This window comes from Mus musculus, chromosome 2, assembly GCF_000001635.26.
Source record: "Mus musculus strain C57BL/6J chromosome 2, GRCm38.p6 C57BL/6J".
Classification (NCBI taxonomy): Eukaryota; Metazoa; Chordata; class Mammalia; order Rodentia; family Muridae; genus Mus; species Mus musculus.
The window spans coordinates 64,038,189-64,057,138 of record NC_000068.7 but is presented as its reverse complement, the minus strand read 5'-3'; the positions used below and the strand labels follow the sequence as shown (position 1 = coordinate 64,057,138).

Sequence of the window (18,950 nt, the reverse complement as noted above, 5' to 3'; positions counted from 1 at the left end):
TGAATATGCAGCTTTGATGAGCCCACAGGGCTTCCTTCTGTGTTCTAGCCGTTCCTAGGCCTAGGCCTGGACAATCTAGCCTCCTTACAATCTAATCTTCAGAGCTGACTGATTCAATCTGGCTTGGCTCGGCTTCTGAATGAATTGCCCTGCTTGGTCTCATCCGAGATTGGCTAATGTGTTCTAATATTCTGGTTCCTCATTCTCTTCACGTGTGTCTATCTAGTTCTCCCTGGCACTTGTCTCAGTAAAACTGTCCCAGTAAAGTTGCCCAGTAAAACTATCAAACACACACCACCCACTACCCACCACCCACTAATCACCGCATACCACACACCACACTTTTTTTTCCTTTCTCTGCTCTTGATTAGCCTTTTCTTCCTGTGCCATTCTTTTGAGAGTTGGAGATATCCTATCTCTGACTCACAGGGTCACATCTCTCTCTGATTCATTATCTCCTTTACTCCTCAATTAGACGTCACTTACCTTCCTTGTATGGGATTAAAGGTGTGTAGTAGCCAGGCAGTGGTGGTGCACGCCTTTAATCCCAGCACTTGAGAGGCAGAGGCAGGCAGATTGCTGAGTTTGAGACCAGCTTGGTCTACAGAGTGAGTTCCAGGACAGCCTGGGCTACGCAGAGAAACCCTGACTCGAAATACAAAACAAAATGAAATGAAATGAAATGAAATGAAATGAAATGAAATGAAACGAAACAAAACAGGTGTGTAGCAGCCATGTTGCTGGATCAAAATTCCTCTACAGGAATACATACAAGAAACAGTATGTTTTATGTGTCATTAAAGATAATTGCAGACACTGACAAATCAAGAATGGTTTTCTTAGACATGAAGACGTTCTTGGAGAATGAAGCCTGAGGGAGTTGCCCCCAAGGAAGATAGAGAGAAGGGAAAATGAAGCGTATTCCATAGGAGCTAGAGATATGGCTGGAACATTGCTGAAGAATGGGTTATGTAAGATATTTAAAGTGGCAAATACTTTCAGGTCAGGGGGCTGGAAAGAAACCCGATTTATGGTTAAGGAGAAATGACATTTGAAGAAGTTAAGGTCTCAGTTATGGGCATATATATCTAAACGTGATAGGAGAAGCCTGGCATCCAGGACAGAGAGCAAGACTATTACACAGGAAAATTAGGAGGTGACACAGAGAATCTATAGGGAAGGGTCAGGGACACATCTAGGCCTCATTTGTTGCTCATTTGCTGAAGTAAGAGAATGAAAGGACTAAGCCTTTGAAGGGCTCTGTGTCCTCTGTTAACAGTTCATGGATGTACAAACTTTGCTAAATAGTTTTGCTTCACTAGACTTTGATGTGTAAGGGGAGGGACCAAGCTGGTACTCTGTAGCCCTCCAGTTCCCAGGCAGAACAATCTCATCAGGAAAGTATTATGAGAAGCTGGCCAGTTTTTCACTCACTCTCATCTCCTACCTCCAAGATCCCTTTTTCTCTCAGAGAGGATTCCACAGGCTGGTAGGTGTGGGTTAATATTAACTGGTTTTTGTTGTTGTTGTTGTTTTTCGAGACAGGGTTTCTCTGTGTAGCCCTGGCTGTTCTGGAACTCAAGCTGTAGACCAGGCTGGCCTTGAACTCAGAAATCCGCCTGCCTCTGCCTCCCAAGTGTTGGGATTGAAGGCGTGTGCCACCACCACCCGGCTTAACTGGGGTTCTTTACAGAGGGCCTTTAGAGTTTCTGATACCTATGTGCATTCTGAATTGTGAAGGGGAGATTAACTATACAGCGTTCCCCGGATTGATTTACCTGTATGTTCAATTTCATAGAATATGCTCATGTAAGCACTTACTATCCCTATACTGTGTAAACAAACAAGCAAACAAACAAAAAACAAACAGCAAAACAACAAAACCCCCAAAACAAAACAAAACATAACACAACAACAACAACAACAAAAAACCCTATCAATTTCAAGTTAATACAAGTACTGAGTATCTGTTGTCTCTGGAAACACGCATTCTGCCTGGGAGATGATGTATATCTTTCTAATAGTTGTGGCGAAACATAGCAAAAAGCGTTAACCCTTGGGCTACCAAATGTTTGCGGAAATAAAGCGTGCATCCGAGTCTCTGAATAAGTTGGAGGCAAAGAGCCACTGGGCCCTTCAGCTCTGCCCTTGAACAAGATAGACAGAAAGCCTCCATAACAAGCTCCCGCAAGAACGATAGGACAGAAGGTACTGTGGCGCCTGTGTTATGTCTACAGTTCCAGCAGTAATGCAAGGGAATGCAGAGTCATGTGGCATTTCATTAAGATGGCATTTAAATCATTCCGATTGACAGTATCATCTGCCATTCCGTTGCTTATCAGTTTGTATCCAGTCCGATGTGCTACTTAGAAAAGGAAGCATACCTCTCTGGTGATGTATAGTTCTTTATTTTGAACAGCATTTTCTTAAAACATATGTATTCTTTACCAGTTCTATATTTGCTTTTTCTCCCCATTATTTTTGACACTGAAATTATTATTTCATGTCTCCTGTTTGTACCTGTAGATTATTATTTTTTGTTGTTATGACCGTTTTAATGTTGGTCCTTCAAAAGATTGTTCCTCAGGAGCCAGGGAGGTCCTCCTTGATAATTAATGTCTTGTGATGCTTTATGAATGAAGTATACATTTTCAACAGGTAGGTTTTATTGCTCTACTTATTGCCTTGTCTTTCATTGAGCAACTACTATGCTAGATGCCTCACTAGATGGTGAAGGAATGGAGGAGAACAGGACACTCCCTGTGGTCCTTTTACACACTTTCTTCCTTCTTGCTTTTTGTAGCACTGCCCCACGATTTAGCTCTTTGCTCTTCTGTTCTTTTTAGCTATCGAATGCATCCACAGAGACACACAGACCAATGCATACACATGCGTCCTAACACATACATATGCATACCTACACTGGTTTACTTGGTTTGATGATGAGCAAGTAGCAGTTGTGGTCAGATGCTCAAACAGGTTGTTGGGATTAGAGGTATGAGATCTGGCCATTTTCATCCTCTCACATAGGTCTGATGCTGTGAGATACAGTCTGCAGTCACCTTAGTTAAAAGGATATAATGGAGAGACAGTAAAGGCATGTTAAAGGAAGGACGGGGCACTTAGCTGCCCCCTCTTAGGACTGTAGTTCTTGCTGGGACCATCTGTGTCTGTTGCACCCATGCTCAGCAGAAGGGCGCACATGCGCATGCCTTCCTCACTGTTTTTCACAGATTCTTAGATTGTGTCGGCCGTCTTGTCTCCTCCAGTGTCTCTGGCAAAAGGTCGTAGGTTTCATTTGATTACCTCTTGGTTTCCTGTTAAACTCAGATGGGTCACCTTGCTCCACATAGCTGTTTAGAATGTGCTCATTTGTTTTTTCTCCTTAGCGTGTCCAGTGTTGAAAGTTAATGCTCTCTCCTTCTATTTTCACAGAATAGATGTCAGAGGACACAACATTAATAGGAGTCTGTTTCCTCTATTACCTCTCAGGACTGGGCTTTCAGAGCCCTTTAGGAATTACCATTTGCAGTGGAAAGTGAGCTGCAGCAAATGCACAGAAGTTTTTCCTCTATCTTTTCCTAATTGTTTCATTGCTTTGAATTCAGACTGCTTCATTTAATTAACAAGATGTTATTAACCTCATCGGCATGAGTAAAAATAGACTATATTTCAACATTTGAGTTTCTTGGAGGAAAATACATGTGATAGCATATTGCTGCGTATTGTTGAGCTAAACACTTCTAAGAGCTTTACTCCAGAACATAGCTATAAATAGCCTATGAAGATTAGCAATATCTTCTACTATGGTATCTCCTTACCTTCCTGGATGCTTCTAGAAAATCCAATTCTGTGCTTGCTATGCCAGGGTAAACATCTTTTTATCAGAATGAATAACAGACAATGCAAAATCTTTTGACTTGGGCAAGGTAGAGTTACAAAAATAATTCAGTTCACATTTTTTTGTAGTTTTAGTAATAAAATAGGACATCTTATTTATTCTCTTATTTATGTGTTTGTTGATGTGGGCTTTGAAGCAGAAATGTAATTGCTTGAGTAGAGAAGGTGTGGAAATTTTAGTCGTTGTGGGGACCATAAAGATTTCTGTGTTTTGAGGAACAGTCAGAACACAGCGGAGTCTCTGTGCCACATGTGCTCTTAGACTGATATCTCCCTCAGAAAGAACAAACCAAACATTTAGGATGAGTTTTATTGAGTGTTTAAAATTCTGAAAGCTGCGTTCACTTCTGGGTCTCTGTTCACTTCCCAGAGAGAATCCTTGTTAGCCAGTTTAAAGGCATGTTGGTTTGTCTTTTACTTGGAGAAAACATTCTGTTCCTCCTGGTAATTGCAAGTTCCTCATGGGAACAGCAAGTTCCTCTGGCTTTGCTCGCTCTCTCTCTCTCTCTCTCTCTCTCGTACCCAAAACTCCACTCTGTTTTGTGCTTGTTTTTATTCTTAATTGCGTTGATTTTTCTCTTCTATCCTGAGAGAGAGAGAGAGAGAGAGAGAGAGAGAGAGAGAGAGAGAGAGAATTATTATCCCAGTAAAGGGAACTGTGTGGTATTAAAATAGACTTGGCTGAATTAAACAGCTACATAAGTACTCATTAATGTCCACCTCACTGACTTACCAGGATTTAACATTCTTGGATTCATGAAAAGCCTCCTTGCTCTAGCACACTAAACTCACTGTTTGAGAGAGGTTTACATCAAAGAGTGAGAAACTGACGAAACTGTCACATTCGTAAAGTAGGGGTGACATACTCAGTTGTCTGGAAACAAATCAGTTAGAAGTAGTGAAAAGCATGTATGAAAATAGTTTCTCCTTTGTCACTACTAAACGTTGACTAACTGTTGAATTGGGGAAATAAAGGCAGAGTATTGGCTGGGTCCCTCTATTTCCTTTCACTCCTTCTCTCTCCTTTCTTTCCCTCTCCTATCATTCAATAATTCATTTTAAAGTACATTATATCCAGTGTTTAATTTAAGTGATCAAAGACTTGACAAACAGTAAACTCTGAATTTTGTAAAAGCTTGTCAGTTTTTGGCCTCTAGAACTCAAATCAGTTTGAAAACAGTAAAATTAACATTGCCAACAAAGTATAGCCTATTCTTAATACTCTGGTCAGTGGTCAATGATCCTATTCTTCATGATCTTTACCTTAAACGGAAAATGGAAAAGCACCATGGTACACAATTTGTGCCACATGTTGTTGGAAAATATTGAATTGGAAGTCAATTCCTGACATGGCAAATGGAAATACTCTGTCTTGGTCTAAACTGAAGTTACCGTCTAAAACTCAAAGCCTGTGATAAACCAAAACAATTCGATACTTCTTAATCTACCTCAGTGGCTACGAATGACAGTGTAAGCATTTTGATGATCATCTATTGAACAACACTGACTATATTTTGTTAGTTCTCTAACTGTAACCCAAGTAAATGTCTCATCAATCTCAAACCATCTTGCATTGTTATTATTTTTATTTTGACCTTGTATCCTAAGTGTCATGCAAACAACCTCTCACATGTCAGACAGGAAAGAGTAGTTCCACTGAGAAGCTCCATCCACACCCCAGGAGGCGTGCTTAACTCTTTTTTTTCTTTAGATTAAATAATTCAGACTTTATATATTTCTTTAAATAGTGTCAGATATACTTTTAGGTTTCTCTTTACTGCTTAAAGCCAGAATTGGAATTCCTATCAATAAATACCAAGAAATTGCACAATGGCTTCCTTCCTTTGAACAATTTCTTTTACCTAGTTTGTGAAAGCTTGTTCCCTCTCATACTGCTATTAGTGCTTCGCCTTTCCCAGCGGCAAAGGTTTTTACACATTTCTTTTTCTGCTGCTAGAATTTGCAGTTTGATTTTATTTTATTATTCTTGTAAATGTATAATCATATCCCTATACTTACCTATTACTAAGTTTAAATCCAGGAGGAATCATTTGTTTTGAATTACAATTATGTCCAGTCCTCTTAGCAACAATACTTATCTCCATTGTGATGTTATTTTTAAAATTAAGTGTCATGTGATCCTTCTTTATTGAAGGCAGTTAGATGAAGTGTTTAAGAAATACAGGGCCATCCTCAGGGAGTAGTACTACCGTAGGCTTCCCTGACATTGAATCATGGGAAACTGCTCTTTCAGAGGCCCGCTTTGGTCATCTGATTTATGCACTTTGTATCTTCGGAGTCGAGGTACAGACTTCCCAGGGAAAAAGCACATTTATTTTAATGTTGGGATCGTCTCGAAATGGGGACGTCTTTAGATGCCAAATTGAAATTATTAGTATTTTAGACTTGTTTTGCAGTAGTGAGACATATACTGGTTACAGCTGTGGCTTCAGAAAGCATTTCCTGCCCATTTAGAGTCTCAAGTGCGAACTGTAACCCTGTAGAATATTATGTGGGTTTGTGGCACTCCCAGGGGGACCTTGGGCCCATAAACCAGTGAATGGATTATATAATGCTGCATAAATGCTGTATTTTTCATCTGACAGACATAATCTTGATCCTATATTTTTATGTTACCTAACTGCTTCAGAATACCATTGTTGAAGCAACCCATCAAAATGGAAATTGCTTCTAAACCATGGAGCAATAAATATTGGTCAAGGCTTTGTGTAATTCAGTGACTCAATGCTTGAACGTGAGTCTATGGACATTGTCTGTTGCTTTAAAAATAGGTTCATAATCTTCATTTTATGATGCCATTTGAAATCTTTCTATCTTAGTGTTCACATGTTTTCACTTTTTAAAAATTAAAATTAACTCCGCTTGATTTGTTTAAGGCATGCCTGCCTATGAATCAAACCGAAAAACAGACAACGATACAGCACTGACAAGTTACATAGCATGGGAATTCAGACGGTACATGGGTCAAGACACATTGGTGGTACCTATGGAATAAATCATGAGGGGGTACCTCACTATGAATCTTGCAGTAAAAGCCCTGTCTCCTCTGGGTTATGTTTGAAGGACTTGATAGGTAGGCAACAGAGTCTCATCATTTTGCCCTTTTATTGGGACACAGGCTTTTTCTGATTCTGTATAAAAATAATAATAGTTTTGACTCTCATAATCCTTTCTTAGAAACATAAATGGACATTTCCCAGGGTTTCCTCTCCTGTCTTTTGATTGGAAACAAATTCCAGAGCTGACTCCTCTTGACTGCATGGTACTCCACCTCTTGCATAGAGCTCTTCATACCTTCCAACTTTCACTGTGAAGGACAGATTCCCCTCTGCTTATGAGACAGCAACAACTGTGAGTTACTTTCTGTTTTACTAAGACCGAATTTACTGTTCTCATAGGCAGAGTTTGCACACGGTCCTTCATGTGTTTTGAGTGCTCTTTGTTCTCAAAGGCACATAGCAAGGATCGTCCTGGAGCCTTGTGTGTCTCAGGATGCTTTATTTCTTCATCATTGATGGTACTCTTTCTTCTTCAACTTAGCTGTAGCATTAAGTTTAGCTCTCAATTTGATTCCATTTCCATTTCATTTGCCTCTTTATAACGTAGGACTATGTTCTAATCATAAGTTCTTACATGTTTCAGTGAGGCTTAGAATGTATCCCATTAAAGGTTCAGATCCTGGCTCTTTCATATTTAGTATCTTTCAGAGTATGTGTAACCATGAATACCTTGTTTTACAATGTGTCACTTCAATTAGAGTTGCTGTCATATGCTTTTCTTTTCTTTATCTCTCTTTAAAATTAGTTTTTGTTCCACCTATAGAGTTGCAGACCCTTTCAGCTCCTTGGGTACTTTCTCAACTTTCGGGATATCATTTGAAATGTATATAAAGAAAATATCTAATGAAATTTAAAAAATGATGAATAAAAAATTAGTTTTGGGAGCTTCCTATTATTTTATTTATTGAATGTACACACATATGGCCCCTGTGGAATTCAGAAGAAACATGCAGGAATCTCTCTCCTATTGTGCTGCTCCTGGGGATCAAACTTAGTTCTAGGCTTGGCAGCATGCACCTTTACCTGCCAAGATATCACATATCCTAAAGAATTTATCCAAACTGGATTTATGTGTGTGTGAACTACAGTTAGTATATTTTATAGGCTTTCTAAAGCCTCCTAAAGTATTTACATGCTAACTGGTAGCATCACTGTCATGGATGATAAATTTTAAGAGAAAGATTTATTACTAGTGTGTGTGTGTGTGTGTGTGTGTGTGTGTGTGTCTGTGTGTCTGTGTGTCTGTGTGTCTGTGTGTGTGTGTGTTAACGTGGGTATATGGGTGTCCAAGAGGTCAAGAACCATCAGCTCACCCTGGAACTAAACTTACAGGCAGTTGTATGTTCCCTGTGTCCATTAGTAATATAATCTTTCTGACTTCAAATCTGTAAGGACTCCCATTATTATTTGAACCTATATGGCATATATTCACTTATCATTTTAATTTGAAAAACAGGATCACCACTAAATTAGAGTGTGCAAAACTAGAACTGCTAGCCTAAAGATACAAATCTACGTTTTCAGTCTGTGTTGTTAGTCCTAGTTCATAGCATGCTATTCTTCAGGCATATAATTACTTAATAGTGGTAAATGATAAGACTACTAATTGCTTTGGTGATTAGGTTCTTCATTCTTGATTCTTGATTTTTATTTCAACATAGCACTGGGATACAAAGTCAGTTCACCAATCTCTATTACTGCGTTTTTGGAGTGAAGGCTAGCACTCTGAAGAGGAAATGATAAATTATTCTTCGGGGAGCAATACAGTTTACTAAGCTGTGTATGAGGCTTGGGGGTCAGGTGACCTAGCTCTGTTCAGAGGGTCAAAGGCATGTGTCAATTGACAGTGCTTTCTTCCCTATCTAAGCTAGTGCACAGAGCTGGCTGCTTCTGTCTGCATACCCTCTGTGGAGAAAGGTTCTTGTTCATCTTGCTAGGCAAGCTCCCCTCTAGTTGAAAATGGCTACTACTGCTCTTTCAATGTCATACCTAGAGGGGGAGGAAAATGTGATGGAGTCTGGACGGTATATGGTTTCGAATGCCATTCTGTTTCGTTTTTACCATAAGCCTTCCAAATCTCTGTGATAAGCATGTTTCTAAACTTCTGTTTTTATCATTCTGTTAAGAGGAAGATGTACATCATTATATAAACTAGAAACTCAAGAAGTAGTTGATAATATTAATTAATAACAAACAGTCCAAACAACTTTCACATTCAAAGCACATTCAGACCTCCCACTGGGAAGTAGTTTAGACATTTACCTTTATGTGTGTGTGTGTGTGTGTGTATTGAACACAAATACATATATGTACATATGTATAAACATGTACATATATATATATACTACCACACAATACACACACATACACACACACATATATATACAAAACATACATACATAAATGTATTTACATAGAGATATATATGGACATAAGAACATATAAAACATGACAATATATTAAGGGATAGTTTAGGAAACTCTCAGTTTATTTGTACCAAGTCTGGCAGGGGAGGTTTGATGTAAACTAAATGAAATCTGTATTTAGTCTCAAAACAAGCTGTAAATGTAGAACGGACCCTGCTCTTTCTGTAGTCTGTAGCTGGAAGAGCTTGGGAAATTCGGTAGTGTGTATACGTTAGTTTGCCAACTCTCATGTTGTTACAGATCCAACCTCTGCTGTCCAAGGCAATGAAACTTCAGGTATGCTGTTGTACTGCTCATCAAAGTGCCACTTTCAGAAGATTGTACTTGAAGTGTTTTTAAATAGCACTAGAAGGACTCTGCCATGCCACAGGAAAGCTTTTCCCCACTCCAAGTGTGCATTTAATCAGCATTATGGCAATTACAGCTCAACTAGAAATGCTTCACCCTTTGTTTTGTGGCAGGAACTTTGTCTAGTATAAAATTATCATGAGTAGAGGTAATTTGAAATGTTTTTCCTCCATTTATTTATGACAGAATAAGACAGGGCATTGTAGAAAAGATGAATATCTTTTTCTAATTGAAGGCATCTGCTCTGATCTTTAGAGATGGCTTAGAGAATGCCTACCAGAGAAAAGAGAGGCACCACAGCTTGTTGATTGTCCGTGGGCTGTGTCCATAGTTTCCTTGGATTTGTTGATTGAGATATTGGAATGAGACTTAAAACCAGACCTAAGAAGCACAAACTTGGTGACTTCCCTTATTTGATTATCTCACTGATTTTATTTAAAGTTGCTTTAAAAGGATGTGTTGCTGCCACTACTAACACATATGTATCTCTGGTCTCTGATGTAGGTTTGGACACCTGGGAATGTGAAGTCAGTGAAACCCCAGGCTGTATGTCTACCCTAGATTGTCTTTTTGGATAGCCTTCCAATACCACTGTATTTTATGTCTCAGGGGAACCCAAGTGAAGTGCTCAGATATACAAATGAAAGTAATCTCTCTGTACTTCCGATAATGATAGTGCTAGATCTTTAATGTTGACATAGCAGAAGGCAAGCTCATCTTCCCACTTATGAAGAGTGAAAGTTTGTGTGCTAGCTTTTATCTAAAATTGCAGGTTCCCACTGACAGAGGAAGTGTTAGGCTGTAAACTCTACACAGATCATGTCACTGTTAGAGTTATGATCTTTTTTAAGGGTGCCTAAGACATAAAGGGACACTGCCAAACTCATACAGGTAATGTTGTTGTCAAAGGAAGAGTCTGATTTGAAATACTTCATTCTGGGAGATAATTAAATAAACTAGGCATTTGGGTCAAAAACAGGGAAACAACTTATAAAGACTTAGTAACAGAATTTCTTCATTTGAAAAGTTGTTTTCCATTTAGGAAATGGAATGGCCTTTTATTTACTATAAGAGAATGGGAAAAATTATTAATTATTATTAATTTGTAAAATATTTCTAACTCGAAGATAAAAGCCTAACAAATTATATTAAAACTGAAAGTAGCAACGGACAACATATTACTGGATATGATTAAGTAAAAGTAACCACTAGGTGTTTGAGGAGAAAAAACTCTTTCAGTGTGTCACATGATCCTGCCTTCAGGAAGCTCACAGCTCATGCCAGGTCTGGTGGGACTCACCTATACGCCCAGGACTCAGGGTCTGAGGTAGGAAGATCAGGAGTTCAAGGCTGACGTGGGCTCTGTATCAAGTTTAAAAGAAATATATAGTGAGAAGGTGTCTCCAAAACTAGCAAACAAACTGAAAAGTAGTTTGACCAAGAAAACAGGCAGGTTTGTAGCTCTAATGAAAAAACAGATATTAATAGTTTTAAGTTTTAATTGTCAAGCTCTGTGAAACAAAGAAAGAAATGGTTTGAGTAGATTAAATATCCACTCCCCTCTCCCCTCTGAAACCAAACTGGGATCATGCACATCATAAATAGACGCTTTGCTTAAGAAAGAGTGGAAATGAGAAGCCTGAGGTTCTTGGTCAATTCTACACTGGGCCTCTGAGAATGTTACGAATGTCTGAGGATTTGTTCCTCGAGTAGAAGAAGAATATCAGAGTGTGTAACACGAATCAATAACACAGTCTTACCCAGGTGGACACCACCTACAGAAGGGTTTTAAAATCTCAGAAAGGCCAGGTAAATGTTTGGTACTTTAGTGATGTAAGATTTGTCTGGCTTACAATCGGGCAAAGAAAGGGAATGCTAATCTTTCGACTTTTGGAAAGGCTCTTATAGAAACCATGAGTGTTTCCTGATAAGGATGAGTAATTTGTGATTTACAGGTTTGTATTGTGCATGTGAAGGACAGTCTTTGAATATACATATTCAATATGCTCCTGTAACCGTTATCTCTTATCAAAGAAAACTCTTGGCACGGACAGCATTCATACACACACCCAACACATATAGCTTTTGGTAGTGAACATTTTGCTACTGATTTTTATCACTGGGAAAACAGACTGTTTGGTACCTTGGAAATCCCACAAAGATATGTTGACAGGATAATACAGAGAAAAAAATGGGATTATATAACTCTGCCATTATGTGCTCAGTTTTAATGTAAGGGTAAAAAGTTGAAAAAACCACTTTAATAAAAAAATTAGCTAGACCATAAAAAAAAAATAGGCTGAAGGTAGTTCATTAAAACATAGTCTTCAAGCCTGCCATAACTCTCTGCCCTTCTAATTCAGTGCTTCTCAACCTTGGCTAACATTAGAATCACCCAGGGAGCTTTAAATATCCAGTGCCCAGCCACACCTCTAGCTGATTAATTTAGATCCTCTGGGGGTCGAGGAAGATGGGGCAGCATTTAACCGTATCTTTTAGAGCCCCACATACAGTTCTAGGTACCACCTAGCTTGAGTTCTGCTTTCGGTTCCTATCTGTGTGTCTCAAGAGGATCTACAAATTATGCTTAATCCTCCCAAGTTCTGAGGATATTTTTCTGGCCCCCTTTGACTTGACTCTTTAGTAATTCTAGTCTACCCAGGCCTGAATGATGTCATATAAATTTTTCTTTTTTCTGTTTTCCTGTTTTCCCCTAATCTGTATTAGTGTATTAGGAGTTTTTGTTTGTTTGTTTGTTTGTTTTAAGTTTTGTTGTTTCATTTAGAAGTTGTATTGGGTTGGCTTGCAAACCTGGATCTAGGATTTCTTCATGCTCAAAGTTTGTTTAAACAACAGGGCTTTGGAATGCTTATCTTTTCCATTGCAGATACTCTAGTGGGGAGAGAATTGAACCCTTGGAGAGGATAGATGACTTGCTTTCAGGTTACTTTCCTGTAGTCCGGTAATGCTTCAGAGTGGGATTTGGGTGTGGGATCGGGAGAAACACACTGAACAGAAGTCATGCCCAGTCTCTTTTCTCCTCAGCCTGTCCTACCAGTGAATTCATCCTAGTTTCTTTATACATCATAAGGGTACCTATATATCATCACCACAGAGATGAGTATTGCTAGTGCAAGAAACATGATGGAGCTTTGAGAACCACTGGTGACCAATCCTCTTATTACACAAAGGTCAAGTGACTCTTCCAAAGTCGTATTAGCTAAATTGTGCCCTTTGTTCCTGCCAGTGTGATCTCTTCATTCTCATCAGAAAACAAGAATCTCTGCCATACTGGCCCTTGACCCGAGGTCTTATGCATACAGGTGCTTGGCAAATATTTGTTGAATGAAAACATGAATGAATGCTATTTCATGATCTTCTAATTATGCTCATAGTCACACTCTGATTAGAATACTGGTGTCTTGTTTCTTCTAAAATCTTTCCCTTTAGAAACAGCAAATGTTGATGCCTAGCTTGTCCTGCTTGTTCTTTAAATTATGTCCCTACACACATAGCCATGAAAATAGTTTACTTGGTTCTATTGAGACCTTTTAAAAAATCATTTCGTCATAATTTGGATTGTATGTCTGTTTCTTCAAGAGTAGGACCTTCACTGGCTGTATCTTTGTCTCTTTTACTTCAGTCAAAAATCTTGCTTGGATCACTCAACTGCCATGTAGAGGCTGTGAAGTATTGTACTGCTGTTAAGAGTAATTAAGAAGGCATGATAATCAAATATCCAAATTTATGAAGTTTGAACTTTTATTCAGTATGAAAGCTGTTCTTTTGCCTAATGGGGAACCAAATGGTGTTTTTATGTCCAAAAAATTCCTTTCTCTTTAAAATATTCTTACACTTTTTAGATCTTTTTTTTTTTAAGGAAAATATTGCAAGTTCTTTTTTTAAAAGTAGATTAAATAATTTGGTCTCTGCAAAATATTTTTGAGGTCTTGAGTATTCCCTGTCTCAGTCATTTAACTACCCTCCAAAAGCAAGGCCAAACTGCAGCTTCATGGGAAAAACACTTGGGAAGCGTCCAATCCAGTGCATGCCAACTCGCATTTGCCTTCCTCTTTCAAAGCCACACTTCCTGGCTGGACTGGTTAGAATTTCCCTTTGATGAGAAAAAAAAGAGAGTTCCTGGATTGGTTTCAAGCCCTTTTGTTCACTGCAGTCATTCCAGCATTCTCTACAGAGTTCTTGTAAGCCAGCAGGGAAAAAAAAATGATTTCTATCGTTCCTCTGGAAAAGTACTCAAATGTGTGTTCTGCACCCTATCAGAATTCACCCTTTGATGAATTTCGAGCCTATGCCCATCTTCTTTGATTGGTTTGAATTTCTAGTAGTGCCTGTAACCAAAACTTTGAATATGTTGATCTCTTCCCTCTTCCAACCATGCCATGGTTAGCTGATTTCGTTTCTCTGTTTGCACGAGTTTCTCTTTTTAGGAACCACATCTGTGGAATATTAGGTACAGGTACCTGTTCTGAGAGCAGGGAAAGAAAAAGAAGAAGAAAGATGTATCATTTAGATCCTGTTTCATCATCTGTAAGGAAGGAGTTTGACTGTGCATTTTCCAGGGAGCATAGGGTCCTTGTGTTCAGCTTTTACATTTGGCATCCCCAGGGGGTAGAGTTTTGGTATCATTCATTTTTAAGTCAGGATAGCTTCCATTCATTCACATATATTCACACAATGGTTTAAGCTCTTTGATAAAATGGACTTCACTGCTAAACTTGTACTGAGTTCTAAAACTTAAGCTTTCAGTTAATTTGCATAAAGTTACTTATCTTTCCTGACTTGAATTTGATACCTTGAAAAGTACTCATGATTAAAGCCACCCCTTTTTCAGTAATTGCTAGGAATAAGTAAGTGATATAAGTATGGTAGCACGGGACCTGGGACATAGTAACTGGCACAATTACAGTTTGTGTTCTTCTAGGACATGTGACACGAATTTCAGACTTCCTAAGGCACATGTTTTGCTGTTAGTTCACTCAAAGTTGATGGGAAGGAACACAGGTAGGCATTGAGTGCATTCTATCACAGGTACCATCATAGACTTACTTACATACATACTTAGATACAGTAAAGCATTCCAAAAGAGCGTGTCTAACTGTAGGGAGAGGGAGGATGGGAAGCAAAAAAAAAAAAAAAAAAAAAAAAAAAAGATAGCTTATATGAATTTGAAAGAATATATTAGTTGCGTTGAATGATGAGGAATAATGATAAGAAACAAAGAACAAAATGTTCAACATCAATGGGACAGTCAGAAAAATGGTACGTATAGCTAGTGCTTTCAGCATATGGGTGTTGGGCATGAAATTGTGCTTTGCATCTGTCAGTCTCTCTCTTCAATGTCCTTCCAGAGCACACTCTATTACTAAAGAAGCCTGGTGTGACTCTGATTGGATGACAGGAGGTTTCTGATGGCAGGGAGGACTTGTGATGGTAGTAAATAAAGAAGGGTCTGTGTAAGGTGTCAGGTGCAGTTGCCACAAGTCAGAGCCACATATGTGATACAGAAGCCTCAGAAGAAGATGGATTTCATCTGAAGAGAATGGCCTTGAAAGGTTGGGGAGAGGAATAAAGGGAGTCAGATGGTACATTGAAGGAGAATTTGAGGCTTTAGTTTAATGGTGAGTACTTATGCTGCCTTTCTTCCTTGGTGTTGTGTTCATGTATGATTAGGGAGACTTTGCCTGTGAGCATCCTCCTCCAGACTGAGGCAATGAAGACAGAGAAAGTAGTGAGATGTGATCATCCTGTGTTTAGACTCATGGCACTTGATGTGAGCCTATTCTCCTGCTGAGGCTTAATGACCTCTGCTTAATCAGCAGGCCTCAGTCTGTCAGTGGAAGGCCATGTTCCAGACAAGCTAAAAGGTGATTTTCGTTCTCAGTCTTGTACTCAAAATGCAGAAATGAAAGGTTATTTATTTCAAATGAAGAAAGCAAGCTGGAGCATTCATTAACTGTACAAATCGAGACAGATAACGCAGAACAAATAGCATCTTGCTGTAAAGGACAAGGTTTTAGAAACTAAAGTGAAGGTGCATTTTTACAAGAGTGGAGAAGGAGTCACATTACATATAGTGAGGAAACGAGCAAAACCCAGCTTTAAACTTCCGTGTGTGTGTGTGTGTGTGTGTGTGTGTGTGTGTGTGTGTGCACAATAATGACTTAGTTTTAGAAAATAGCACATAATACTATAACAGGTAGGCAGAGAGTTAGACTGGTCAGGAAGGGGATGAATTAAGACTAAAGCAAGAACATTTAAAGAAGCAGCTCCCACAGTTGGCTCACAGTATGCATTTGAGATTCTTTATGCATAACTCCTAGTGTATACTTGATAGACTATAACTCATTCATATCATACAAGGTATAGAGTGTATTTGATAGATTGTAACTCATACATATCATACAAGGTATGCAGATACTCAGTGTCTTATAAGTGCCCCAATTCAGTTACTATGGAATCTACTGTCATAATTATCCAATAGCCATTTGGGATGATACAACACAAATTTCTACAAAGTCACAAATTATTCCAGATAGACTCAGTTTTCTTTTATGCTAAAATTACAAGACATATTATATATGTATATATATTACATATTATGCATACACACTATATTACATATACTATATTAAGATGTAAGTTATATTAATATATGAATTATATAAATAATGTTTTAATGTATTTTATATTTAATAATATATTAGTATATTACACACACACACACACACACACACACACACACACACACATATATATGTAGGTAGGGGAAACATAAATGGTATCTCAGATGTCATTTGATCTTGGTGACCAAACACAAAATGGCATGATTTGTGTTCGGCTAGGATAGTAAGCTAGCATGAAGATAGTTCCCATGATTCAGGAGAACCTGGATTGTTTGTAAAGGTACCTGTTTAGGTTACTGATCACACATTTTGGTGGAGTGCCACTTTTTTTTTTGTTTATCACAGCCTTACTTTTATTATTATTTCCTCCATTGTTGTATACTCAATTATAAATCTTCTTGATCATAGCAAGAAATCAAGAATCAGTTAGGCCCAGAATTGTGCTCCTGGTCTTTGTGAGTTTGAGGCCAGCCTGTTCTCCATATTGAAATTCCATCTTTAAAAAATGTCAGTTTAAATGAAATGTGTGTGTGTGTGTGTGTGTGTGTGTGTGTGTGTGTGTGTGTGTGATATCCTACAGTATCTTAGGATAAATGACTGCTCAAATACTATTACATACTGGATGGGATTCTTGGACAGAAAAGTAAAGTAGACACACACACACACACACACACACACAGAGTAATGGAGAATGAAATAAATGCAAACTTTGGCTGATTGTGATATATCATATTGGTGTGTGTGTGTGAAGCAAACATACCACACTGAAGTAAAATATTAAGAGTTCAGGCAACTACTGTGTGGTATGTAGGTGCTCTGTCCTATGTGGAACCTTGTCAGAGTTACATACATTTCAGAGAGGGCACAGACACTGCCCCAATATCCCTTCTCCTTCTTCCACACCACTGGACACTTTGTCAGAAATACTGTCATGCTACTGACATGCATGTCTTACGTAGATCTCACATATACAAGAAAGGCATGGAGAAGACCCAGAAAACCTGAAAAATCTCAGGAAAGTTGAATAAGCCTAAATGACTTAAATTGATTTGGCCTAACAAAGAGAACACTATGAGACTTGTGCTCTTAATATTGTCTTCGAATTTATGATATATTTTCTAGAATTGATGTTTCTGAAGAAAATACAAAAAGGGGGGAAATGTTTTTGTTGGACAGAACAAATATAAACTACTTGTTAGATCACAGAGGATTTTTTTCAAGTTCTTGGAATGTCATAATTTATGTGTCTGTGGTGTTCTCCCGGGTAAGAAAAATTTGTTCTTATTTGGATTGGGATAGTATGCTTGCTTATTTCCATGTCTTCAAATAAAATTCACAGAAACCCAAACAGAACTTAGGGACAATGAGTTTTGCTGCTTCACACACTTGGTTTTCGGTTCCATGCAGAGAACAAGGTTTGCTCTCTGTCAGGCAGGTATGATTAGCAGAGCCAACCCAGCTCTGTGCACTCCCGGCTTGCATTCTTCTTCAGATGGTCTTGGCTTGGCATACAGCTGTGAGAGTCACTGAAGCAGTTTTTGGTATCAACTGAAGTTAGCACATAAGCAGAGAGGGTGACCCTGAGAACCCGAAAGCCACCATTCCCTCCTCCCACTAACATAGAGTCTTCCATCATTATCCATTATCGATATGCTCTAGAATCGGCATTGTTACAAATGCTTTCTTCTATGAATATTTTGGTTGTAAAATTCTCTTTGTACTATCTCTCATGAGCTTTCCAACTCCAAATATATTCCTGAAGGAATGAGGATTTGTCCCTTGAGCTTCATGCTCATGATCTTCAGGAAAGGAGGAGCTTGAAGTATGTGTCCAAATGTTTCAAATTATCAAATGAGTTTAGCCATCTTGTTGTACAGCAGGTTTTGCCCCAAAATGAATATTTTTCAGCTTCCAAATATAAACTGAAAGCATTTTCAAATATCTGGGTTACTAATACAGTGTAAGGCAATAATTCTTTTTCTTGAATTATGTATTGACTATCCTTTTACATGTTGTAAACAAATACACACAGTTTTATATATAGTGGGGAATATGTTCCAATATCCTCTGTGCATTTCTGCAGTCCATGCTAGCTTTCTCTTTAGTTTCACATTGTGTGAGGCATTGAACTTGGGGCCCTTGGGCATCCCTGGAAATACCCTACCACTGAACTACACATCCAGACCTTTTGTGTTACCTTTGACACATGGTCTCCGTGTAACTGATCTTGAGTTCTCTGTAAAAGATGGCTTCGAATTATTGAGTTCCTTCCTCTTAAATGCTGAAACTCAAGATGCCTGACACCATTCTGCCTTACAATTTCTTATCCTAGATTTTCACTTTAGAGACAACTTGAAAAACTCAAGTCCATTGTTTGTGACCTATAGTAGCCTCAGAACAGCCTCTGTGTAAAGTGAATTCATGGATTAGTCAAGTTAAGCCTTATATTTAAAAAAAAAAAAAAAAACAATAAGGCTGGAGAGATGGCTCAGTGGTTAAGAGTTCTGACTGTTCTCCCAGAGGTTCTGAGTTCTATTCCCAGCAGCCACATG

General features: G+C 38.5%; 1 protein-coding gene across 3 annotated transcripts in view; it reads left to right on the top strand.

Moving 5' to 3' along the window:
• The window catches only part of Fign (fidgetin), a 126,531-nt gene that overhangs the window by 40,900 nt on the left and 66,681 nt on the right, over positions 1-18,950 (top strand). Inside the window, exon 2 of one of the 3 annotated variants that reach the window (NM_001267847.1) lies at positions 7,122-7,272. The exons of the other annotated variants lie outside the window; for them this stretch is intronic. The gene's annotated coding sequence lies outside the window, so the exon portion shown is untranslated. The remainder of the gene's footprint in view (positions 1-7,121; positions 7,273-18,950) is intronic. 3 annotated transcript variants of the gene reach the window in all.